At 53.7% G+C, this 26716-nt stretch overlaps 4 non-coding genes across 4 annotated transcripts; 3 read left to right on the top strand and 1 right to left on the bottom strand.

Annotated features, from left to right (window-relative positions):
* Positions 1–2899: 2899 nt before the first annotated feature.
* LOC112059117 (U2 spliceosomal RNA) lies at positions 2900–3085 on the top strand. The gene has a single exon (XR_010599190.1). It is a non-coding gene; the product is annotated as a U2 spliceosomal RNA (small nuclear RNA).
* Positions 3086–8084: 4999 nt separating this feature from the next.
* LOC135981968 (U2 spliceosomal RNA) lies at positions 8085–8277 on the top strand. The gene has a single exon (XR_010599187.1). It is a non-coding gene; the product is annotated as a U2 spliceosomal RNA (small nuclear RNA).
* Positions 8278–23064: 14787 nt separating this feature from the next.
* Positions 23065–23225, bottom strand: LOC112059127 (U1 spliceosomal RNA). The gene has a single exon (XR_002888353.1). It is a non-coding gene; the product is annotated as a U1 spliceosomal RNA (small nuclear RNA).
* Positions 23226–24610: 1385 nt separating this feature from the next.
* LOC112059130 (U5 spliceosomal RNA) lies at positions 24611–24726 on the top strand. The gene has a single exon (XR_002888355.1). It is a non-coding gene; the product is annotated as a U5 spliceosomal RNA (small nuclear RNA).
* Positions 24727–26716: the final 1990 nt, after the last annotated feature.

Genomic DNA, 26716 nt, shown 5'->3' with positions numbered 1-26716 from the left:
GTGAGAGAGATCCTCGACGGGCCCCCGTCGTACTGCACGATCCCGCCCGAGCGCCTCTACAACTACTTCCTCGGAGTGTTCGGTGGCGTGCCCAGGAACGACGCGCAGCGCCCGGAGTGCCTCCGCCCCCTGCCCCGCATTCCCGACGCGGATGGCCTGGAGGCCGACTTCACCCCTAAAGAGGTGACGGCCAGGCTCTCCAGAACCAAGAACACTGCACCCGGAAAAGACAGCATCCCCTACAGCCTCCTCAAGAAGCGGGACCCCGGCTGCCTCCTGCTCTCCACCATCTTTAACTTGTGCAAGCGCTTCGGCCGCTCCCCCACCTCCTGGAAGAAGGCCATGACCGTCTTGATTCCCAAGAAGGGCGAGCGGGATGACCCCAGCAACTGGAGACCCATCTCCCTCTGCTCCACCATGTACAAACTGTACGCCAGCTGCCTGGCAGCCAGGATCACGGAGTGGGCGACGACCGGGGGAGCCATCAGCCCTGCCCAGAAGGGCTTCATGCCGTCGGAGGGGTGCTACGAGCACAACTTCCTTCTCCAGACCGTCATCCAGACGACCAGGAGAACGCGGAGGCAGTGCTCGATAGCGTGGCTCGACCTGGCCAACGCCTTCGGGTCCATCCCCCACCATCACATCTTCGACACCCTACAGGAGTTTGGGATGCCAGAGACCTTTCTCCACCTGATCCGGGAGCTGTATGAGGGCTGCAGCACCACCATCCGATCGGTAGAAGGGGAGACCGCAGAGATACCGATCCACAGCGGCGTGAAGCAGGGTTGCCCCCTCAGCCCCATCGTCTTTAACCTCGCCATGGAGCCGCTCCTGCGGGCGATCTCCGACGGCGGCGACGGCTTCGACCTGCACGGCGAGAGGGTGAGCGTCCTGGCCTACGCGGATGACCTGGTCCTGATCGCGGACGACCCCGAGAGGCTCCAGGGCATGCTCGACACCATCGGGAGAGCCGCGGACTGGACGGGACTCCGCTTCAACGCCAAGAAGTGCGCGTCCCTCCACGTTGACGGGAGCAAGAGGGACTCGGTACTGATGACGGAGTTCCTCATCCAGGGCGAGTCCGTCGTTCCTCTGGCGGAGGGGCAGGCATACCAACACCTCGGCACACCGACAGGCTTCCGCGTCCAGCAGACCCCAGAAGACACCATCGGGGGGATCCTGCAGGACGTCGCCAAAATCGACACATCCCTGCTGGCGCCGTGGCAGAAGATCAACGCCCTCAACACCTTCCTGATCCCCCGCATCGCCTTCGTCCTGAGGGGATCCGCCGTGGCAAAGGTGCCCCTCAACAAGGCGGACAACGCCATCCGGAAGCTGGTCAAAAACTGGATGTCCCTGCCCCGGAGAGCCAGCAACGAACTCGTATACATCAAGCACAGGCACGGTGGTGCCGGCGTCCCCCGTATGGGAGACCTCTGTGACGTTGCGGTCCTCACGCACGCCTTCCGCCTCCTGACGTGCCCGGACGCCAAAGTGAAGAACGTTGCAATGGCCGCCCTCCACGCCGCCACCGAGAAACGAATCGGCAGACCTCCCTCCGACCAAGATGTGGCCACCTTCATGAGCGGCTCCCTGGATGGCGACTTCGCCCGGGACAGGGGAGACTTCGCCTCGCTGTGGACCCGCGCCCGCATTGCCACGCGCCGGCTGGGAAAGCGCCTGGGCTGCCGCTGGGAATGGAACGAGGAACGGCAGGAGCTGGGAGTCCTGATACCGCGGATCGGAACGGAGGACAACATCATCGTCACCCCCGGAGCCAGAGGCGTGCTGGAGAGATCACTGAAGGCCGCCGTCCACGCGCTCTACGTGGACGCCCTGAAGAAAAAGCCGGACCAGGGTAAAGTCTTCGAAGTAACCAGCAAATGGGACTCCAGCAACCACTTCCTCCCCACAGGCAGCTTCACCCGGTTCGCCGACTGGCGGTTCATCCACCGCGCCCGGCTGAATTGCGTCCCGCTCAACGGTGCCATCCGCCACGGGAACCGGGACAAACGCTGCAGGAAGTGCGGGTACGTCAACGAAACCCTGCCCCACGTCCTATGCTGCTGCAAGCCCCACGCCAGAGCCTGGCAGCTACGCCACAACGCCGTCCAGGACCGTCTAGTGAAGGCCATCAACCCGCGTCTGGGAGAGATCACCGTCAACCGCGCCGTCCCCGGCACCGACAGCCCGCTGCGCCCGGACATCGTCGTCACGGACGAGGTGGGGAAAAAGATCATCCTGGTCGACGTAGCGATTCCGTTCGAGAACAGGACCCCGGCCTTCCGCGAAGCCCGAGCCCGCAAGCTCGAAAAATACGCCCCCCTGGCTGACACCCTGCGGACTAAGGGTTACGAGGTTCACGTCGACGCTCTGCTCGTTGGGGCCCTGGGTGCCTGGGACCCGTGTAACGAACGCGTGCTGAGGACCTGTGGGGTGGGCCGTCATTACGCGCGGCTCATGAGACGCCTAATGGTCTCGGACGCTATCCGTTGGTCCCGGGACATTTACATCGAGCACATCACCGGCCACCGCCAATACCAAGAGTGAGCCGGGGAGACCTCGTGCACCCACACACACCCCCTGCTGGACCCTATCCCCTGAGCCCTAAACCCACCAAACCTAGCTGAATCCCGCCACGTGAGGGTCACCCCATCCCCATTACCCAACCCGCTTACTTATACCCATGACTATCTCTACCTCCCGTATGGGTGATAGACCCTCACCGTTTATCGACTGTGTCCTGATCCCGCCCACCGGTTACCCACCCCTCATTGGGGACATTGCAGTATGTATATACTATGTGTGCTGCCCAGCCCCAAAACACCAACATACCCCCATACTCTGTATGTTACCCCCAATGACCAATAACTAACGCTTCAAATTTTCTGTATCGTTTATTTCTTTTAAATATTCCCTAATAAAATTTAAATCTGTTCTTATCAGTTTAATATCTGATATGTCCTTTATTTGAGGACTGTATATTAAATTGATTTTTGAAACAGGGGGATGGAATAGGAGCTTGCTTTGTCCACCCCATGCATTGACCTGGTATTGCAGTGTCTCCAGGAACGGTGCATCTCCTCTTGGGGAGAATGTTCTGGTTAGAAAAGCAGAAAGAATTTTACTGTGAAGAAGCTTCTTCAAAGTAGATTTTTATCAAGTAGTTGAAAAAGCTGAAATCTCCAGCAGTGCTTTGGGTGTTCTTTTAATGACAAGATGCTGTTATGCTTTCTTGGGGGTGTTTTCTGACTCTGTTTAAGAAGCTAGCTAGCTGCCTTCTTTCTGCTGTGATTTTTTTCAACAGTCTGCTTTTCTAGACTGTGGGTCTCTTTGGGGGTGGGTTTTTTGTTTCTTTGTTTGGTTTTTGGGGGGGGAGGGAGGTTGGTAATAGGTTGCCATCCGCTTGCTGTACGTGGAAACCCTGAAGCGTAAACCAGATCAGGCCTTTGAGTTGACCAGCAAGTGGGACGCCAGCAACCACTTCCTCGCTGGGGGCGGCTTCACCCGTTTCGCCGACTGGCGGTTCAGCCACTGTGCCCGGCTCAACTGCGTCCCGCTCAACGGAGCCGTCCGCCACGGGAACCGAGACAAGCGTTGCAGGAAGTGCGGCTACCCCAACGGGACCCTGCCCCACGTCCTGTGCAGCTGCAAACCCCACTCCAGAGCCTGGCAGCTGCGCCACAACGCCATCCAGAACCGCCTGGTGAAAGCCGTCGCGCCACGCCTGGGGGAGATCTCCGTGAACTGCACCATCCCCGGTACCGACAGCCAGCGACGACCTGACGTGGTCGTCACCGACGAGGCCCAGAAAAAGACCGACGTCACGGTCTCCTTTGAGAACAGGACTCCGGCATTTTGCGAAGCCCGAGCTCGTAAGCTGGAAAAGTACACCCCCCTGACTGACACCCTGAGAGCGAAGGGCTATGAGGTGCAGATGGATGCCCTGATTGTCGGAGCCCTGGGCGCCTGGGACCCCTGCAACGAGCGTGTGCTGCGGACCTGCGGGATCGGTCGACGCTACGCACGTCTCATGCGGCGCCTCATGGTCTCAGACGCCATCCGATGGTCCAGGGACATCTACATCGAGCACGTCACCGGCCACCGACAGTACCCGGAGGCGTGAGCCAGAGTGACATCGTTCTCCCACTACGAGAAAGGGACCAAGTGACCTTCTCCGTTGGATTACATGAACTGGAACCATAAACTCCCTGAACATTAAATCTCACCAAATGAGGGTCAATCCATCCTCATCATCATATCCACTCATTATATTCCACACCCGAACATAGCCACTTTATGAACTTCATACCCTCATATCTCAATGTCTGTACTTTGACCCATCAACCTTTTACTCCCAATCGGGGATATTGCAGATTATGTGTTCCTCATGCCACCTTAGCTTAAACCAGACTTGGCACCCTCGATAATCTGTATGTTATTCCCTGATAACCAGAAACTTCTATGCTCAAACTCTGTTCGACAATTTTTTTTAACATCATCTTGACACGTATATCAACAACTGCATGAGTTACATAGACTTCTTCCCCACCCGGCCTACGTTCCGTGTACCTTGGTTTGTAAGATCAAGGCAAGGCATCAGGTGGCGTGCTGCACCCGGCACGCACGGGTCCCAATCCTGATCTCCCACCCCCGACCCCAAACCTGCTGTAATGTAAATGCTAAATGATAATCGGTAACTTCTCAGTGTTGCCACCCTCACCATTGGAAAATCATGAGTCAGACTCCCCAAAATCACAAGATTGGCTTAAAAATCATGAGGATTCTCTCTCCAAAAAAAGTGGGCTCTCTTTATTTCCCTTCCGGTTTCTGAACCAGGCAAGCTAGAAACTTACCTTTCTAAGCGCCCGGGGCTGGCAGACAGCGGGGCTCCTCACGGCTGTGTGTTCCAGATTTCGATTTCACCAACCAAGTATCAAGTGTGAACTCCTCGGGCACTAGAACAGCCTTAACATGGAGTCACAGGCAGCCCCCATGGGCAGCCTGAATCTATCTTGCCACCCAGGTGAGCCTGCCTTTGTGACAGACGGTGCCTTGCACCAAAAACCATAACAATATTCCGGTCACTCGGACCGGTCACTGAGCCGGGTCAATTGCACCTCAGATCTCAACCCGAAGACAACGTGCGTGGCCAATAAACTAGCTGAATCTCTTTACTAACTAGGAAAAGAAATAAGACACTTATTTACCAGGTTAAAGCAGGTAAACATACTCACACAAAGGAGTTACAGTCTGAGGTTTCACAAAGTAGTAGAAGCTGCTGTAACACGCAAGCTCCGTATGTCCCTTAGGGCTAACCCTAGCCAAACAGCCGGGATCCCTTGCTTACGCTTAGAAGGCGTGCCATCTCCCTGAAGTCCAAGCAGCATAGGGGCAACAGTTTCTTCTCGACAGGGATTTTTATTCCGTTCTTTCCCGCCAGCCCCCTCCCCCCCCGAGCTCAAGCGGATGGGGCAAGCGTTTGTGCGGGTCTCCGCCTCCTGGTGGGCGTGTGACGGGGAGCAATCAACCAAGTCTTTTGTCCACGGATGATCCACAGTGGCTTGTCTGATGTCTCGGGGCCTTCTCTCGTTGGAAAGGAGATGACTCCTTGTCACGTTATTGACTTGAACTGGGGCCGTAAAGACCATGGTTGCAACCAAGGTCCCTGATGTGGTCGCACCAAATCTTGTTTAAAGGGGGTCAAATGAGGTGTCTAAGACAAGGTGATGGTTGGCTGGTTATGATTATGCTCTCTGTATGTGTGCATCATTTTGGTAGTTGAAGTTATGAATATTGGCTGTATACTGTCCGTATTTCAAAGGTATGCTCTCCTTCCGGGTGACATCCCAGACAAGTTGGTGTCAGCTCTGCCTAGCCTGCTTGATGGCCCATTAAGGACCATCAGATATACCATTGACCCACTGAGAGAAGGCAGACACGCCTTGTGTCTCAGCAAGGTATGCAGGGACCTGCCTATGGACAGAACTCTGAGGTTTTTCCATGCCATGGTGATGGAATGCTTGTCTTTGGAACAAAGAAAGAAAGACCACATGGCAAGAGAATATAAAAAGCTGCTGCAGCTCCTCCATCTGGTCTTCAATCTTGCTTCATACCTCTGGAGGGACTTTGCTACAAAGGGAAGCTCTACACAGAGGACTGATGACCCATCCCAGCGGGGGATGTGCTCCAGAGACTTGATTTGAACCTGCGGTTTATTCTATCACTGCTAACGAGCCTGAACCAAGAACTTTGCCATTACTGTCTGTAATTGATTCCATTTAACCAATTCTAGCTCTCATCTAGAGCTTTTCCCTTTTTTATGAAGAAACCTTTCGATTTTTTTTTTTTGCCATTACTGTCTGTAATTGATTCCATTTAACCAATTCTAGCTCTCATCTAGAGCTTTTCCCTTTTTATGAAGAAACCTTTCGATTTTTTTTTTTTTTTTTTTAGAGTCTAAAGGATTGGCAACAGCGTGATTTGTGGGTAAGATCTGATTTGTGTATTGAGCTGGGTCTGGGCCTTGGTCCTTTGGGATCAAGAGAACCTCTTTTCTTTTACTGGGGTATTGGTTTTCATAACCATTTGTCCCCAGAACGAGTGGCACTGGTCCCCATAACTGGGAAACTGGAGTGTAGAAGGGAATTGCTCGTGTGACCCGTGGTTAGCCAGTGGGGTAAAACCAAAGTCCTCCCTGTCGGGCTGGTTTGGTTTGCCTTAGAGGTGGGAAAACCCCAGCCTTGGGCTGTAACTGCCCTGCTTTAAGCAATTTGTCCCGAATTGGCCCTGTCAGTTGGGTCGCGCCAGAACCAGCATCCTTACACTCCTCTTCTGGTAAACTAGCATTTCACACTTGGCAATGCTTCTCTCCTGACTGGCGGCGGCAAGGGGCTTTACAGTTTTAGTGCCAGCGCTTATCTATCGCCTTATAACGTGGGCTACAGATAGTATAGGTGAGAATAATGATGCAGCCACTCACAAGCTTTTCATAAAGTCTAAACACGAAACACATTTTTATAAATCGAACGCCTGTTTTAACAACACTAACAAACAGGTGAGCAAGACTAGTTTCCAGCCATGCATTTGTCACTTTTCAGTAAGGCCGAGGGGCCTTGGCATGAGCTGGCACCTGGCCTGCCAGTGTCAGAAGAGGATCTTCCCTCTTACCCCCAGGTGTCCCCCAGGGGTCTGTACTGGGACCGGTACCGTTCAACTTATTCATAAATGATCTGGGAAAAGAGGTAAACAGCGAGGTGGCAAAATCTGCAGGTGATACAAAACTACTCGAGATAGTGAAGTCCAAAGCAGACTGCGAAGAGCTACACAGAGATCTCACGAAACTGGGTGACGGGGCAACAAAATGGCAGAGGAAAGTCAGTGCTGATAAATGCAAAGTAATGCACACTGGAAAACATAATCCCAGCTATACCTCTAAAACGATGGGATCTAAATTAGCTGTTACCCCCCAAGAAAGAGATCTAGGAGTCGTTGTGGATAGTTCTCTGAAAACATCCACTCAATGTGCAGCGGAGTGTTGGGAATCATTAAGAAAGGGATAGATAATAAGACAGAAAACATCATATCGCCTCTGTAGAAATCCCCGGCACCCCCACACTTTGAATACTGTGTGCTGATGTGGTCGCCCCATCTCAAAAAGAAAAAAGATATATTGGAATTGGAAAGATTCAGAAAAGGGCAACAAAAATGATGAGGGAGGGGGTATGGAACGGCTTCTGTATAAGAAAGGGATAGATAATATAGGCTTTCTTTGCCCCCCTTTTTTTTTTGCTGAAAGAGTTAACAGTGAGAGATTGCCAGTCACGGGTCAGTGGGTGAGTTTATGCAAATTAGGAGCGTACAGGGAAACCAGCGAGAGGAAGGCGGCTGCAAGACTTGTCTGTCTTTGAACAGAATCGTGCGTTAAGGGTTTTCTTGCTTTGAAATCTTCCACTGGAGTCATTTCGGGGAAGTGATCCTCACTTAGAGTTACCTAGTTATGGTGGTTGCGTGTCTGGGAGCTCGTCACGGTGCGGTAGAAAGCGGTGGGAGCAGGGGGTGTGCGTGCGTCGCAGAGCTTCTGCATCGCTTCCTGGCTCTTTGAGCTGTGGTCCAAGTGTAGTGTCTGTTCTTATCAGTTTAATATCTGATATGTCCTTTATTTGAGGACTGTATATTAAATTGATTTTTGAAACAGGGGGATGGAATAGGAGCTTGCTTTGTCCACCCCATGCATTGACCTGGTATTGCAGTGTCTCCAGGAACGGTGCATCTCCTCTTGGGGAGAATGTTCTGGTTAGAAAAGCAGAAAGAATTTTACTGTGAAGAAGCTTCTTCAAAGTAGATTTTTATCAAGTAGTTGAAAAAGCTGAAATCTCCAGCAGTGCTTTGGGTGTTCTTTTAATGACAAGATGCTGTTATGCTTTCTTGGGGGTGTTTTCTGACTCTGTTTAAGAAGTTAGCTAGCTGCCTTCTTTCTGCTGTGAGTTTTTTCAACAGTCTGCTTTTCTAGACTGTGGGTCTCTTTGGGGGTGGGTTTTTTGTTTCTTTGTTTGTTTTGGGGTGGGGGGAGGGAGGTTGGTAATAGGTTGCCATCCGCTTGCTGTACGTGGAAACCCTGAAGTGTAAACCAGACCAGGGGAAAGCCTTTGAGTTGACCAGCAAGTGGGACGCCAACAACCACTTCCTTCCTGGGGGCGGCTTCACCTGTTTCGCCGACTGGCGGTTCAGCCACTGTGCCCGGCTCAACTGCGTCCCGCTCAACGGAGCCGTCCGCCACGGGAACCGAGACAAGCGTTGCAGGAAGTGCGGCTACCCCAACGGGACCCTGCCCCACGTCCTGTGCAGCTGCAAACCCCACTCCAGAGCCTGGCAGCTGCGCCACAACGCCATCCAGAACCGCCTGGTGAAAGCCGTTGCTTCCTGGCTCTTTGAGCTGTGGTCCAAGCATGTCTGGCACTCTGCTGCCATCTAGCAATGTGAATAATTATTGCAGCCGAACTCTGAAGAAAACGAAACGGCAGAAGCTAATCAGCGTGGTTCATGCATGAGGGGACAAAAGGGACCTTAAGGAGGCTAAGGCAGGTAGCAGACTGGGAAGGGGTGGAGGATGATGTAAAAATGTGGCTGCAAAATTGTGTGCGCTGTGCAAAGGAGAAAGCCCGTCCCCCGCACTGGCAACCAATGATGCACCAAAAACAGTTGGGACCATGGCACAGAATGCAAATAAATTTTATTAATAAGTTGCCTAGAAGTAAAAAAAAATTCCAATATTTGCTGGTTATTATAGATTCATTTTCAGGTTGGGTGGAAGCATTCCCCACTAGGGATAACAGTGCTAGAACTGCAGCTAAAAAGCTCTTCACTGAAGTGGTGTGCAAATATGGAACCCCTGAGGTCATAGACTCAGATAATGGAGGTGCATGTGTGGGACAAATTTTCACAATAATGTTACAAGCCCTAGGGATCACCCAAAAATTCCACATTCCATACCGACCCCAGTCCTCTGGCCAGGTGGAAAGGATGAATCGCACAATTAAAGAGGCGCTGCGAAAAGTAGTAAACCATACTGGTAAGGACTGGCCTGAAAAACTACCTCTGATCTTAGCTGCCATTCGCAGTAGTGACAGGCTAAGGACTAAGATCCAGCCAACCAATAAAGTTAATGATTGATCCTGAACATTTTACTGTACACCCAGAGAATCATCCTACAGCCAACCAGAATGATTATTTCCAATGGCTAAAATAATTACAAAAGGATAAAACCACATTGCAGTACAGGATCAATCAGGCTATTAAACATATAAATAAAAAAATGCAAAAACAAAGAACCAATAAACCCTCTTTATGAAAAGTTGAAAATCAAGTAATGCATTTAAAATTGGGTAAGAAAAATCACACCTTAAAATCTAAATGGGTGGGTCCATATTCCATAGTTGACCGTCTCAGTCCTCTGGTATATCGCATTAAGAAAGATGGTAAACTTAAATGGGTCCATGTATCCCAGATAAAACTGTTTTCTTAATAGTATGTGCTTCATCCCTTTGTAGGTATCACTGGCATCGAATCCCTTATAAGGAATCTAGAGGGCTTCAGCTGATTGCCTCCAACTGGAATACTGGTATTATAAACTAATCAACAATTTTATTTCCCTCTCACAAACTGTGCAAGCGTTTACAGGAGAACTCCGCTGGAAGCGAAAATGTTACTATTTTGGGGATTTCTGACACAATTATTCACTTTGGGGACATCCAATGCGCATTGGGGGATCCAGTGGTTCAATTTTACCGCTGGAAACCAGATCCAAATTGTACCAATATCTAACCATACGTTACATGGACCCTTTGAACTACTTACATTACATGTCTGGGTAAACATCACACCTTATGACCATGATTGTATATTTGAGGTTAGCTCACCTACCCAGCCTATAGTGGACCACAATCATCATTGTCACCCCGTCCTCCCTGGATACCATACATTCCAACCCTTTAAACCAGGACCCCTAGAGACCCGGACAATAACAGTATGGGTAAATGAAACCAAATTAGTAGGAAGTACAACAGTACTGTTTTTAAATGGTCCACAACCCATAAAAATACCCTGCCCTCATTTGCTTAAAATGCAGCCTCCCATAGAGGCACAAGTGGCGCCATTAATTGTAACCCTACACCTTTCAATAAACTGGACCAGAAATAATTTAACTCTAAGTCGGCCAGAATGTGCACACTATAGCTCCCCCCCTCTTTGAAGCATGGTTCAAATCCTTACAACCAGAACATCCCCTCAGATACCTTGTTAGGAGGTATAGGAGCAGGGACCGGAATTCTAAATTCGGTAGATCTAGAAGCACTGAAAAATAAGGCTAGTGTGGTGGAAACATTGCATCGTACTATTGCCCAGGGACAAGAGCACCAGATTGCTGAATTGGTGCAAACTGGGGTAGACACAATGAACTTGCAATGGCATACTTGGAAACACGTTAATCAGGCATTCTGGGCTCAATATGCCACCATGAGGGACATAACGAACAAAACAGCATTAGCATTGTGGTGTTCTGAACAACAAATATTAGCTATTATGCTGACAGAAAGGGAAATAAACTGGGTACGAGCTAAAGATATAACAGTCTTAACTCCTCTGCTGACAAAACATAAAAATAACCTTTTCCTCCCTTATGTTTCTGGATGGTACAAGGCCCTGGAATCAAACGTGTATACATCAACCCTCATGGGGCACATCACTATACAAGTAAAAAGGGGTCCAACCACACAAATATAAAGTTACTCTGTGGCCCTTCATAGCCCTCCCAGTTCTTCAGGGCAGACATCTTTGGGCTCCTCGATTGGTGGGAATGTATTTAAATAAACAAGGGGAAATCATAAACCATCGCTTGTGTTCCAAGTAAACTGCACAACAATGGGTATGTCCCACCTTACCAAAATTAAAAGAGCCCTGCTCCTTACAACATAAAAGCTTGGCAACTTGTTACTAAAATAAACTAAATAACGGTACCACAAAAGTGTATTTTGATAAAAAAAGTTGTGCCTGTGCCATTGAATTAAAGAGGCTTGTATGGCAAGACAAATACATCTCAGAACCGCCTGTAAAACAGTGTATGTGTAATATCACTATGTTAAAAACTCCCACCCTAACCTATTACTTCCCAACTCATAAAAATAAAAAAACTAACACGCTGGATACCAGTAATATTCTAAACTTTAACTTCACTTTGGGAGTCAATTGGACAAGTCTGTACAAACTAATACAAAAAAATAAACAAATTAGCCAACTAACTAAAGCCACACGAACCCAGGTTCAAACACGCAGTTTGGCTATTTTACATCAGGAATCTAAAATATTAAAAGTATCTGCACAAGCGGAGCAAATCATGATGCACCATTGGTATAATATTTTAAAGGGATAGTCCCCATCCTGGTCTTCAACTTTAACAATTATGTTACATCCAATTGTTGTTTTCTTTATTTTGATAAGCTTAATGTTAATTATAATGTGTGGTATGTGCTGCTGGATAAAAAGGCTGTACTTTAAGCTAAAACCACAAGCTCACATTGTTTCCCAATATATAGCCTTAAAACAATTGCATAAAGTGTGACCCATTCAATACCCCTGGATTGAAGGGTCAAAAGGGGGACAATGTAGAACCAATGTGAATGAAATTGTTTTTAAGTTATCCACAGATCCATTGTAACTTCTGTTGCCTACATTGTAACTTTCATTACACTTGCCATTTTGCCTACATTGTAACCTCTGTGTCATATTGTAATTCAAACCCCATTTTAAAACGCTTACTCCATTTTGTAAGGGCTTGCTGCAACCTTCATTTTTGCAAACCCTGCTGTAATTTTATTAGTCTAGTTAAGATGTGTGAATGAGGGATGTATGGGTGATAGAATCAACCTCCAGCACCGGCCCGTCCTGATGAGATAAAGTTCAAATACCAACGGCTGAAGAACTAGACAACAGCCCTAACTCAAGCAAGAAGCATCCACCTTAAAAAGAAACAACAGAAGGAAGATCAAAGCCAGGTCCCAGGCTGACAGTCACGCCTGCAATTGACGGGTGATCAAGTCAAACCCAAAGGCGGCGTGACACAGCGAGACCTAGGGACTTTGAATCCAAAACTCCTATAAAAAAGGAAGGGTGAAATGAGAGACTTTGGGTAACGTTCTGCTATCAACATCAAGGAGCATCGGTTAGCGCCCGACAGAGACCCGGCTCCCCCTAGTGCTCAGCTTTCCTGGCCAGTTAGCTGTCACGAGCTACGATCCCAAGCTGCGAACTCAAACTACACTCAGGACTGGTAACTATCCAGCAGCTGCAGAACATTTTGGTGTGTGTGTGTGTGTGTGTGTGTGACTGTATGTGTATAAGCATTAAGGTATTTGCTAATAGTTACAAATTAATAATAAATGTGGCATCTTTGCCTTGACCCCTAAAACGATCCTGTATAAGTTTGTGGGACAACATTATTGGTGGAGAATGCAAAAGGGGGAGCAAGCATAGAATCCACAGTTATTATAAAACTGGTGTGCACACCGCCAGCTTTAGCAAGCCTGGCACTATAGGAAAAAGAGTGTAAACTTTCAGTTAATTAACCAAACTCTGAAGGATATAGGAGTTTAGGTTTAAATAGTGTTTCTCACTGTGATCCGGGGAAGGATTAACCAAACTCTGAAGGATATAGGAGTTTAAGTTTCAATTGTATTGTAGAGGTACATACACCCTCAGCCGTAGGAAGACTGAGCTAAAGAGGAGAACTTAGTGTTTCTCACTCTGATCCGGGGAAGGATCTAATCCGGGGAAGGATTTATATAATTGGTGTATGAACCCTCAGTGGTAGCAGACAGAGTAATACAGAGGGAGACTTGGTGTCTCTTCCTCTGGCCCAGAAAGGGTTAAGTTGTTCCTTCAGGAGTTAAAAAGGGAAAATTGCTATTTGTAAGTCACTCCTTTAGGAATTGGAGGTTATAGTATTCTGATATTTATCAGCTTGGTTTCCTGTGTTGTACTTGGCTATGGCACACTTGTTAGGGAAAATGTTTAGGAAGACACAGTCTAAAGACATCTTTAGAGAAAAACAGGGAACACTGTCTTTTGTCCAAGAGCCCACACCCTTTAAACAAGTACTACAGAGGTTTGGACACAGCCCGTGGACTGAAGGGGGGCTGGGAGATGTGTGTACTATTTCAGATTTGGAGGATAGGCTGGCAAGGTATATAATCCTGTACAAGCCTACTCCAGCTAAAAGGGATTCAGCAGCAATCTGGCTTTTGTGGGATGCATGCAGGGATTTATACTCGCGCCTGGCATCCTGCCAGGAGGAGAATGCCTCCCTGCATGAAAAACTCACTCATATGGAAAAAGAGGCAGAAAGATGGAAAGTGGTAGCGACAGGGGTGCAAAGCCAGTTAGACCCTCTCCGGGAGGCAATCAGGGAGGGCAAACAAAGAGAAAAGAAGTTAGAGGAACAGGTCGGGGAAAAGGAAAAAATAGAAAAAGAGAATCAAATATTGCAAGGCATGGTAAAGAGGTTAACCATAGAACAACACATTTACGCTCACAAGGGTCAAAATTTAGCTCAGCACCTTGAAGTTTTTTAGAATTGTATGCTACAGGCACTAGTTTGCCTTTTTCATTGTTTTGTAAGAGAGTAGCTGCCAATGCAAACTTATTTGCAGCTAGTCTGATAACGAAGGGTTTTGATTCATCAGGGAAGCGTAAAGCCGGGGCTGAGACAGCCTTTCGTTTTAAAATATTTAAGGTGGACTCTTGTTCTGGTCCCCATTCCCATTGTGTCTTTTTTTTTAATAACTTCCGTAAGGGAAGTGTAATCTCTGCATATTTATGGATATGTGGCCGTAGGAAATTGAACCCACCCAGCAAAACTCGTAAAGAGTGCACATCTGTAGGGGCAGGCATATCCAGTAATGCTTTTACCTTGTGCTGATTCACTTGCCTCCCATCCTTCCCAATCACTATACCTAAGTAAGTGACCTGTGGTTGCACCAATTGCGCTTTTTCTAAGTTTACCTTAAACCCTGTTTCTTGGATTAATGCCAAAACATTTTCAGTAAGTTTTTGTACTTGTTTCCTGGTGTTCCCAAAAATTAGAATATCATCAACATAGGAGAAGACAAATGATCTTTTCTGCTGGCTCAGACGATTTAACATATTTACCACATGTCTGTGTGCTGAGCTGTGGTGCAAGTGAAGTATCTGTTCTTATCAGTTTAATCTTTATTAATTCTACATGATAAGCTACTACCTAGATCTATATCAGTTTAATCTTAATTTCTACTGATACACTGTATCAGCTATCCTGAAGAGCTCATGGTGCCCTGGGATGCATCCTGCAACCTCTAACATGCAACCTAAAGCTCTGACCACTGTCCCAGCACAGCCTGTTGCTTGACACAGGCTCCCGGCTGTTAAGCCTGGTTCTCCCCGGAGATCTTCTCAGATCACTACCCGAAAGAAGACTCTTGGTGTCTTAGAGCCATGGCAAACCAGCAGATCCAGAGGGAAGTGCGAAAACAAGGAGAATCGCCCCCAAGATGCTGCTGCAGAAAGCTCTTCCATCCGGATACCAGCCTGCGGGAACACCACCGAGAGGAGGAACGTACACCCCGGTCCCCAGCCGCCGGGAGGCCGCCCTGCAGTGCTCCAGCCGCTGGAAGAACCTGCAGCCGACCACCAGCGGCTGCAGCCACCGGGAGTCTGCTCTACCTCGCTCCTGCCGCGGGAAGAGCCGCAGCCGCAGCCGCAGAGAGACTGCCTCCCCACTCCCCTGCTGCCCGAGACATCCACTGCCGCCCAGCTGATGCTGCCATTAGGAGTCCGTCCCCATGTGCCCCAGCTGCCGGAGAGGAGCCCCGCTGGCCATCTGCTGCCCCTGGGGCCAGGTATCCTTCCCACTGAGCCCCAGCACCTAATCCCTCCATGGGACTCTCCCACGGCTCCCCCACGGCCCATGCCACCGGGGGGCTGCCCATGCCACCGGGGGACTCCTGCCCCACGCCCTGGCAGCCCCCGCTGGCGCAGCCTGGGGACCCCCGCCACGCGCCCCAGCCGCTGCTGCTCTGGCCGCCGGGGGATCCCTGCCCCGAGCCCCAGCCGCTGCCGGGTGTTCACCTTGGGGAGCCGGGCCACGTGCTCCAGCTGCTCCTACCCCAGCCACCGGTGGGGGACTCCTGCCCCATGCCCTGGCCACCACTGCCTGGGCAGCCCGGGGAGCCCCACCGCATGCCCCGACCGCTGCTGCCTGAGCCGCCGGCGGGGGTTCCCTGCTCCGTGCCCCGGTTGCCGCTGCCTACACGGCCCGGGGAGCCCCGCGGCGTGCCGCAGCCGCCGCTACCCGAGCCGCCCGGGGACTCCTGCCCCGCTCCCCGGCTGCCACTGCCGGAGCAGCCTGGGGAGCCCCGCGGCGCGCCTCCGCCGCCGCCGCTGGGGGACTCCTGCCCCGCTCCCCGGTTACCGCTGCCTACATGGCTCGGGGAGCCTTGCGGCGCGCCTCCGCCGCCGCCGGGGGACTCTTGCCCCGGTCTCCGGCTGCCGCTGCCGGAGCGGCCCGGGGAGCCCCGCGGCGCGCCTCCGCCGCCGCCGCCCGCGGGCTCCTGCCCCGCTCCCCGGCTGCCACTGCCGCTGCCCGAGCAGCCCGGGGAGCCCCGCGGCACGCCTCCGCCGCCGCCGCCCGGGGGCTCCTGTCCCGCTCCCCGGCTGCCGCTGCCCGAGCGGCGCACCCTCGCCCGGAGACTCCTGCCCCGCTCCCCGGCTGCCACTGCCTGGGCAGCCCAGGGAGCCCTGCGGCGCGCCTCTGCCGCCGCCGCTGGGGGACTCCTGCCCCGGTCTCCGGCTGCCGCTGCCGGAGCAGCCCGGGGAGCCCCGCGGCACGCCTCCGCCGCCGCTGCTGGGGGACTCCTGCCCCGCTCCCCGGCTGCCACTGCCGCTGCCCGAGCAGCCCGGGGAGCCCCGCGGCACGCCTCCGCCGCCGCCGCCCGGGGGCTCCTGTCCCGCTCCCCGGCTGCCGCTGCCCGAGCGGCGCACCCTCGCCCGGAGACTCCTGCCCCGCTCCCCGGCTGCCACTGCCTGGGCAGCCCGGGGAGACCCGCGGCACGCCGCAGCCGCCGCTGGTCCGACCGCCAGGGGACTCCTGCTCCGCTCCCCAGCTGCAACTCCTCGGGCAACACGGGGAGCCCCACCACGTGGCCCAGTCACCGCTGCCTTGGCCACCGGGGATCTCCTGCTCCGCGCTGCTGCTGCCTATGCAGCCAGAGGATCCCCACCACCCGCCCTGGCCGCCGCTGTCTGAGCCCCCAGGGGTCTCCTGCCCCGCGCAGCTGCCGCCTATGCAGCCAGGGGATCCCCACCACCTGCCCCAGCCGCCACCGCCCGAGCTACAGGGGGCCTCCCACCCTGCGCTCCAGCCGCCACCGCTCACAGTGCCCGAGGAGCCCACTGATGCGCCCCAGCAGACAGGACCCCGACCCGCTGCCCGCCGACTGTGTAGATAAATCTCTGATAATTTTCATATGACTTTACACTGTGCCTCTTCATATAACCTTGTGGTGGGTCTACCCACGTGTGACCTCTGTTTTCATGGGACTTTGTATCAAAGCCTCATTTAGAAACTTTGCATTGCCCTTGGTATAATATTATAGCCCCTAAGGATAGAATAAGATAGAAGAAAAATTTCTTTTTGCTAGCAGTAGAACAAGAGCTCTCCCCCCCACTCTTAATCAATTGCCCTGTTGAATAAATGAGGTGTGGATGAGCAAGGCATGGAAGGCAGCACCTCCAGACAGCCTCAACTGTTGGAGAGGGGCTGGGAGCCAGACCCAAGGACAATAAAACGTGTCAAGTGGGCTCATTAAAGACAAGCAGACATACCCAAGGCCTCGGGGGTTAGAAGCAAGCACCTTCTTTTGGAAACACCCTCTTTGCAGCATTGGGACAACACTCAAAAGAAAGCAGCACAAAGGACCAATGGACACAGACACAAAGTTTAAATCTGGTATAGATTTGCATAAGAGGAAAGCTTCTATAAAAGTGAGGTGTCTTGCAGAGGACCCCGGGTCTCGTCTTGTCAACATGGGAGCATCGATCTGGATCGGCAGAAGCCCGGCTCCACCCCCTCCCCCATCTAACTCACCTGGCCAGTGAAGTTAAGGGGAGCAACTAATTGGTAACAACAAGACGGAGTGTGTTTGTGTGTGTGTGTGTGTGTATGTAAGTGTAATATATTATATGCATATAATACAGTGTTAGTGAATACATGTATTACTAATAAATGTGGCGTTTTGTCTTATTCCCCCTGAAAAGATCCTGTGCAGTACTTTAAGTACAACAACTGCCGCGGAACCTGGGAGACCTGCCCCCCCATCACCTGGCACTCCAGCTGCCGAGTGACTCCCCCGCTGTCCACCAGCTGCTCCAGCCACCGGGGGACCCCCCAATCACTCCCCTACCACCCCAACCGCTGGGGACCCCCTCCACACTCCTGCTGCTCCAGCCAACGAGAGACCCCCGCACCGCCCCACAGCAGCCGCAACTACTGAACACTCCCCCCCATGTACCCCGGCTGTCAAGGGAACTCTGCCACACGCCCCAGCCACCACGAGATGCCTCCCCAGTTCTCCTGCGGTTCCCGGACACGCCCCCTGCTCCCCAGCAGCTCCAGCCATCGCGAGACAGCTCCCCTGTCCCCCAGCGGGCACCAGTCACACCCCCTGGTCCCCAGCAGTCCCCTCCCGACCCCCTGCCGGACACCCTTACTGGAGAAACCTCTACTACCACTGAGACCCCCGCTCCGCAGGGGGCTGACGAAGACACCATCTACCTCACATACCCCCTTGCCGCTGGTGCGCTCACCTGCCCCATCTGCTTGCCGCCCCGACGTTTCCAACTCCTCGGAGGAGTCACCAGGCACTTGAAGAGGTGCCATGGCAAATCCACCACCTTCAGCTGCGCCCTCTGCAACCTGCCCTTCGAATCTCAGAAGAGATGCAAGGCACACCAGGTCAGCTGCAAGAGAGCCCGTTCAGTGACAACTCTGGTTCAGGCCCCTCGCCCTCCTGTGCCCCGGCCCGCTGCTCCTGCGCCGCGAGGAAACGGGGCACCCCCGCCAACCGCCACCTTAAAACCCACTCCAACCCTCCAGCTGCTGGACCAGGGCTCCACCGTCGAGACGGCACCTCCCACAGCAGGCAACGTCAACCGAGCCCCTGCCAGCTGGACACCTTTCACATCCACCCAGGTAGCCCGTAAGCTCTCTGAGCTGAGGCGTCTCAGTGCCCTCCCGACGCCCAACCAGCGCAACCCCATCCCAAGAAGGGTCAGCGCCCCACCACGCGTGGCCGCCCGAAATCCTGCCCCCCGCGGAACCGATGCCGGCCCACAGGCCACCCTACGGGCGCCAACCGCAGGAAGAGCGAACGCGACTCCTCAACCTGCACCGCGAACCCCGCCTGCCGAGGGAACGGGGTCCACCCCCTAGCTCGCTCCGCAAACTACTGCTGCCAGAGGAGTCAACGCCACAACTGGGCCGCAGCACCAGACCCCCATCGTCCGGCGGACCGGCACGGCCCCGGAGGCCACCAGGCCGATCTCTGCTGCCAGAAGGTCACACGCTTCCGCGACAACCCCTCAGACAGCAGCCGCACACGGAAGACCTGGCATCACCCCCGCCCCCCTTGACCCGGTCCAGATTTCGCCAACAACCAGTGGCGATCCTACCCCACCAGCGACTACGCCCCGGGACCCAACCGAGGAGTCCCCCGACCCACAAGTGAGACAACCCATCGACCACATGACAAATTCGCTGCCCACGCCGACCGAGGAGCCCGAGGACCAGCGGCCAAAGACTAGGCCAGCCACGCCTTAGCAGGCCGCCTGGATCGAGGAGCTCCAAGCGGCAGCTTCCTTTGCGGAATTCGACTCGCTCGTCGACAGGCTCACCCGCGAGCTGTCCGCGGAGATTGCCTTCAGGAGGACACCGAACCAGGAGACCACCCGGCCTGCCCCCAGATGGCCCGCCCCACACCGTGACAACAACACCCGGGGAGCTGGAAGGAGGAACACCGGCTGCCGTTTCGACCCGGCAGCGGCGTCAAGGATCCAGAAGCTGTACCGTACGAACCGCCTCAAGGCCGTAAGAGAGATCCTCGACGGGCCCCCGTCGTACTGCACGATCCCGCCCGAACGCCTCTACAACTACTTCCTCGGAGTGTTCGGCGGCGTGCCCAGGAACGACGCGCAGCGCCCGGAGTGCCTCCGCCCCCTGCCCCGCATTCCCGACGCGGATGGTCTGGAGGCCGACTTCACCCCTAAAGAGGTGACGGCCAGGCTCTCCAGAACCAAGAACACTGCACCCGGAAAAGACAGCATCCCCTACAGCCTCCTCAAGAAGCGGGACCCCGGCTGCCTCCTGCTCTCCAACATCTTTAACTTGTGCAAGCGATTCGGCCGATCCCCCACCTCCTGGAAGAAGGCCATGACCGTCTTGATTCACAAGAAGGGCGAGCGGAATGACCCCAGCAACTGGAGACCCATCTCCCTCTGCTCCACCATGTACAAACTGTACGCCAGCTGCCTGGCAGCCAGGATCACGGAATGGGCGACGACCGGGGGAGCCATCAGCCCCGCCCAGAAGGGCTTCATGCCGTCGGAGGGGTGCTACGAGCACAACTTCCTGCTCCAGACCGTCATCCAGGCGACCAGGAGAACGCGGAGGCAGTGCTCGATAGAGTGGCTCGACCTGGCCAACGCCTTCGGGTCCATCCCCCACCATCACATCTTCGACACCCTACAGGAGTTTGGGATGCCAGAGACCTTTCTCCACCTGATCCGGGAGCTATATGAGGGCTGCAGCACCACCATCAGCTCGGTAGAAGGGGAGACCGCAGAGATACCAATCCACAGCGGCGTGAAGCAGGGTTGCCCCCTCAGCCCCATCGTCTTCAACCTTGCCATGGAGCCGCTCCTGCGGGCGATCTCCGACAGCGCCGACGGCTTCGACCTGCACGGTGAGAGGGTGAGCGTCTTGGCCTACGCGGATGACCTGGTCCTGATCGCGGACGACCCCGAGAGGCTCCAGGGCATGCTCAACACCATCGGGAGAGCCGCGGACTGGACGGGACTCCGCTTCAATGCCAAGAAGTGTGCGTCCCTCCATGTTGACGGGAGCAAGAGGGACTCGGTACTGATGACGGAGTTCCTCATCCAGGGCGAGTCCGTCGTTCCCCTGGTGGAGGGGCAGGCATACCAGCACCTCGGCACGCTGACAGGCTTCCGCGTCCGGCAGACCCCCGAGGACACCATCAGGGAGATCCTGCAGGACGCCGCCAAAATCGACACATCCCTGCTGGCGCCGTGGCAGAAGATCAACGCCCTCAACACCTTCCTGATCCCCCGCATCGCCTTCGTCCTGAGGGGATCCGCCGTGGCAAAGGTGCCCCTCAACAAGGCGGACAACGCTATCCGGAAGCTGGTCAAAAACTGGCTGTCCCTGCCCCGGAGAGCCAGCAACGAACTCGTATACATCAAGCACAGGCACGGTGGTGCCTGTATGGGAGACCTCTGTGACATCTCGGTCCTCACGCACGCCTTCCGCCTCCTGACGTGCCCGGACGCCAAAGTGAAGAACGTTGCAACGACCGCCCTACACGCTGCCACTGAGAAACGAATCGGCAGACCTCCCTCCGACCGAGATGTGGCCACCTTCTTGAGCGGCTCCCTGGATGGCGACTTCGCCTGGGTCAGGGGCGAATTCGCCTCGCTGTGGACCCGCGCCCGCAATGCCACGCGCCAGCTGGGAAAGCGCCTGGGCTGCCGCTGGGAATGGAACGAGGAACGGCAGGAGCTGGGAGTCCTGATACCGCGGATCGGAATGGAGGACAACATCATCGTCACCCCCGGAGCCAGAGGCGTGCTGGAGAGATCCCTGAAGGCTGCCGTCCACGCGCTCTACGTGGACGCCCTGAAGAAAAAGCCGGACCAGGGTAAAGTCTTCGAAGTAACCAGCAAGTGGGACTCCAGCAACCACTTCCTCCCCACAGGCAGCTTCACCCGGTTCGCCGACTGGCGGTTCATTCACCGCGCCCGGCTGAATTGCGTCCCGCTCAACGGTGCCATCCGCCACGGGAACCGGGACAAACGCTGCAGGAAGTGCGGGTACGTCAATGAAACCCTGCCCCACGTCCTATGCTGCTGCAAGCCCCACGCCAGAGCCTGGCAGCTACGCCACAACGCCGTCCAGGATCGTCTAGTGAAGGCCATCAACCCGCGTCTGGGAGAGATCACTGTCAACCGCACCGTCACCGACAGCCCACTGCGCCCAGACATCGTCGTCACGGACGAGGTGGGAAAAAAGATCATCCTGAACCAGCATCCTTACACTCCTGCACAGTTTACCTCTCAATTCTCGTTTTCCTGTACTGAGCGCAATAGTCGGGATTTAGCTCAGGGTAGGGAGGGTATAGCATGTGTGTGCAGTGATTAGACCGGAAAGAGCAAGGTACTGGATTGGTATTGAGTGAAACTGTCAGTATCTTATGTATGCTTGAGAACTTTATATTTGAGATAGTTATGAGGGAAGTGGAGGTTTTACGTTGGCTTTTAGAGGAAATTTAACTGAAAGGCAGGAGAAAGTGGAATCTCAACTTTTTAAACAATCCTTCAATAACACACAAAAAAGCTCATGTCTACTTACTCATGTAAAATTAGAATAAAGTTACAGCAAGATTTCATCATAAATGAAGTAAAATCCTAAAGATTTCAGAACACAACTGCTATAAGGAGACACAAGGGAAGCAATACAAAGCCAACCTTATTACAGAGAAAGGCAGTGAAACTATTTCTCTTTTTTTAACCAGCATAGTCTCCCCAAACAGAAGGGCACTGTTCCTGGAGAAGGGTCCTGGAGAGGGTTTTTTTTTTGTTGGTGTAGGCCATCCACCTTCCCAAAAGGCAGGAGCTAGGTTGACGGAAGAATTCTTCCATTAGCGGCCTGGACTGATGAAGCTGTGCCGACTTATGTTCCCCGGGCAGACCAGGCCTGAAGGTTGGTGCATGCTGAACAGTTACGTCAAAATAACTCCGTCCTTCAGGGGTGTGTAATAGGGAAACCCATTCCTGGGTGACACAGCTACGCCAACCTACCCCGCAGCGTAGCTAAGAGCATTCAGGGAGGTAACCACGATGGGGTTGTGCCAGCCTAGTCTCCGTAGTACAGACAGGATTGCCACCAAGAGAAAGAACAGACAGCAAAAGCCACAGCGGCCCCAGGGGGCGAGCCTGCATGTTGGACGAGGGGACCAGGTGAGACAGGTGTTTTTGACAGGCCGTCCTCAAGCCCAAGAAGGAGAGATGGACAAAAAGCGGCAAGCAAGGAAAGAGGCAGCTCCCCTTGAGCTAAGACAGGGCACGGGGGGGGGGGGGGGGGCAAACCTTTCTAGAGCAACCTGCAGAATAAGGGAGTGGGTAAAACTTAGAGCACTTTATAAACAGCACTCACTGAAGTTTTCCTTTCTTTCTTTCACTGAGTGCCAGGGGAAAACACAAATGCAGTCCCCCACTATCACAAATTATGCAGTTGAGTTTCCCACATTTGGGGAAATTGCAGGGGTCAGCACACCCGCAGTGCAATGAATGAGCCTCACCCTGGGAAAACCACCTTCGTGACAATAGTATCTCCCATGCCCAGGGCTGGCTCCAGGCACCAGCCAACCAAGCACGTGCTTGGGTGGCACCTTAGAAGGGACGGCCAATGTTGGGGTGGCGGGGGGCGCTGGCGGTGTTCTTTTTTTTCGGCTGGGCGGTGCTTGAGGGTTTTGGGGGTTTTTTGTAATTGTTTCGGCAGTGCGGTGCTGGGGCGGGGGCAGTGCTTTGGCGGCCCGGTCCGGCGCGGGGGGGGAGCGGGGGTTTGGGCGGCCTGGCGCGGCACTCGGGGGGGGCGGGGGTTTGGGCGGCGCGGTGCTCGGGGGGGGCGGGGGTTTGAGCGGCCCGGCATTCGGGGGAGGTTGGGGGTTTGAGCGGCTCGGTGCGCACTCGGGGGGGGGGGGGGGGTTGGTGGCGCAGCGCTGGGGGGGGAGGGGTGTTACAGCGGGGCGGCACTCTTCTTTTTTGCCTAGGGCGGCAAAAAAGTTAGAGCCGGACCTGTCCATGCCAAGTAAGTATGAGCTCCTTGTGCCCAACCGCCGCCTGCCCTCACTCGCCCCACACTCTCAACCCATGGTGGGGCCCGCCCCCCCCGACCACCAGCCCCCACTGCCGCGAGGTGCCCCGACATGGCCCCGGGGCCCCACCCTTCTACACACCAAGCCGCGGATGCCAATTTCGGGCCCTGCCCGGCAGCCTGCTCCAGCTCCCACAATGCTCTGCTCACACACATGTTCACACAGCTCCGCCCCTCCGGGCAGGCCTCTCCCCTGGGAAGCCCCGGCTCTTCAGCGCTAAGAGCTCCGCAGCCAGCCCCACCAGGTGCCCTTGCCGAAGTGCTGCCCGGTCTCCATTGAGGCCTCTGCTGGGCCCTCTCTCCCCGACGGGCGGGAGGCTGCATCACGTGCTGCAGCCCATCTCAGAAAAGGAGGGGCCCAACAAAGCTGTAACCTGATTTCAATAACACTGCAGTTTCTTGCATGCCCTATACAGGGCCGGCTCAAGCTTTTTTGCTGCCCCAAGTGGTGAAGCGGAAAAAAAAAAAAAAAAAAAGATAAAGCTGATCGTTGGCACTTCGGCGGCTGCTCAATCGCGCCACTTTATTCTTCTGTGGCAATTTGACGGCATGGATCCTTCGCTCCCTCTCTTCCTCTTCGGCGGCACTTTGGCGTCAGCTCAAAGAGGAAGAGAGGGACTGAGGGACTCGCCGCCGAAGATCCGGACGTGCCGCCCCTTTCCATTGGCCGCCCCAAGCACCTGCTTCCTTCGCTGGTGCCTGGAGTCGGCCCTGGCCCTATAGTTGTAGAGGGGTCCAGTCCCAGGAATCCAGAATATCAGAGAGACAAGGTAATAGCTTGTATTGTGGACCAACTTCTGCTGGGGAAGGAGAGAAGCTTGCATTTTGCCCCGGCAACGCCTCTACAGCATACCCTGCATACTCTGGTTTCTCTTCAGATTGTATAAATCTTTTGCCTTTTACTAAAGAGTTCTATGGAGAGGAACATTTATGAGTTTCTACCCAGTTTTCTGAGGCTTCACTTCAGTGAGGCTGTTACCTATTGTTGTGAAAAAAGCAGAATTGTGGTTGGACTTTGCTACTTGAACTTCTCTTGATGGCTAAAGCTTACATTGTAAAAAGAAGAACAGAGCTTTGAAAAATACTGTTTACTATATATTTAGAGCTCAATGTGTTAGTGAGGTGTTTTTCCAGCCGGGGGCTACTTTGTATTCACCTAGCTGTTTGGTTTTATATGTTTTTAGTATTAGCGATTTGCTAAGGCAAGGCTTGCATAATGTAGAAAATAAAATTCAGATATATTTTCAAGTTTCATTTTTTTCATGCATGAGTTCATTCCCAAACGAAGGAATTAGAATAACTAATTACCCATGTTTTCTGTGTTAATATTTAATTGTACAAAAAGAGTATTCATACTGGCCTATCTGGTTATTCTAGATGATCTTAGGCAGCAGAGCAATTAACTCTTTCATCCCCATGATTTCCTGTAAGAAGGCCATAGAGGGTCAGACCAATGGTCCATGTAGCCCAGTGGAGTGTACAGAACAGGACAATTTGGCGTGATCCACCCTCATCTTCCACTCCTGGTCTCTGTGTGGTCAGAGATTTAGGGCTTGCCTTAAGCATGAGATTGCATCACTGACCAACTTCACTAATAACTCTTGATGGACCTAGTCTCTATTAACTTATCTCATTCTCTGTGGAAGCCAGTTATATTTTTCACCCTCACAACATACCATGGCAAGGAGTTCTGCATGTTAATTTCATCAGGTGGGTCCCCCCCCGCACCTTTACTGTATTGTGGGAAAGGGTAAATAACACTTCACTCTAGCCACAACATTCATGGTTTTATAGACCTCTATCATAGTGGTTCTCAGCATTTTTTTACCAGCCCTGCTGCCTGACACCTCACGTCGCCACCCCACACACGCACGTTCCTCCACGCCCTGCTAGGGGGGGCGCATCGGACTCTTTTGGTAAATTGGGCATTTGTTCATTTGCTCTTGCCAACTCATCAGTTGGCAAGAGCAAACGGGATAAATGCCCGTTTTTGTCAAAAAAAAAGTCAGGATGGCTGGGGCAGAGCTTAAAAAGGGAACTGTCCTGGCCAAACGGGGACATATGGTCACCCTATCTCCAGGCAAGTGGGTCCTGAGGGAGTCTGGCCAGGGCGGGGGCAGACTCTGGCCTGGCTAATCGTGTCACTCCTGAGAGGACGGAGTGATTCCCTGCCCTGTCACTGTACCGACCCCAGCAACGCTGCCGGCTCAGCCTGGCAAACGCCGTCACCTTCCAGCAGGGCCAGTGAGTGTGACCAGAGGGCAAGGCGTGAGGGAGTGGGTCTCTGGAGGTGTGTGTGTAGGGGGCTGCTGGCCAGTAGCGGGTCTTTTGGGGGGCGGTGAGGGAGGTCTGTGTGTTGGGATGCTGGGCAGTAGGGGGTCTGAGTGGGGTGCTGTGTAGTTGTGGTGGTGGGCTGTGGGGAAGTGCACTGGGCAGTAGTGGTGTGGGTTTGGGGGGGGGCTGGACAAGGGTGGTGGTGTGCAGGCCGCTGTGCATTTGTGGTGGAGGGTCTGTGGGGGGGGGCGCTGCTGGGCATACCAGTTCTAGGGGATGCTGGACATAGGAAGTCGGAGGCTGTGGGCTTCATGAGCCCACCCCTGAGGGGAAAAGGCACGCTGGCAGCACAGGGCTGGGCAGGCCAGTATGCATCTGGCAACTGCCAGTTTGTGTACGGTGCCCTTGCTCTGGGCTGGATGGAGTGGGGCCCGGAGCGAGTGAAGGACTCGCCGCTGCAGTGCCGCCGAAGACCCGGAGCGCCGCCGGGTGAGTACAAGTGCCGCAGCGGGTGGCGCCTTTGCCCCAGGCCCCCTGAATCCTCTGTGTGACCCTGGTGGCGGATTTAGAGTTAGTGGGGCCCTGTGCTCAGCTTCATTTTTGGGGGCCCTCCTTGGGACTCAGCCAAGAAAAAGAACATTCTCTCTTATCTCCTCCCCCCACCCCCGTTTTTCCATTCTTTTTTTCTTC

Source organism: Chrysemys picta, chromosome 2, assembly GCF_011386835.1.
Source record: "Chrysemys picta bellii isolate R12L10 chromosome 2, ASM1138683v2, whole genome shotgun sequence".
NCBI classification, from domain to species: domain Eukaryota; kingdom Metazoa; phylum Chordata; order Testudines; family Emydidae; genus Chrysemys; species Chrysemys picta.
Note: the sequence above shows the minus strand (reverse complement) of the source record. Positions and strands in the feature narration are given on the sequence as shown.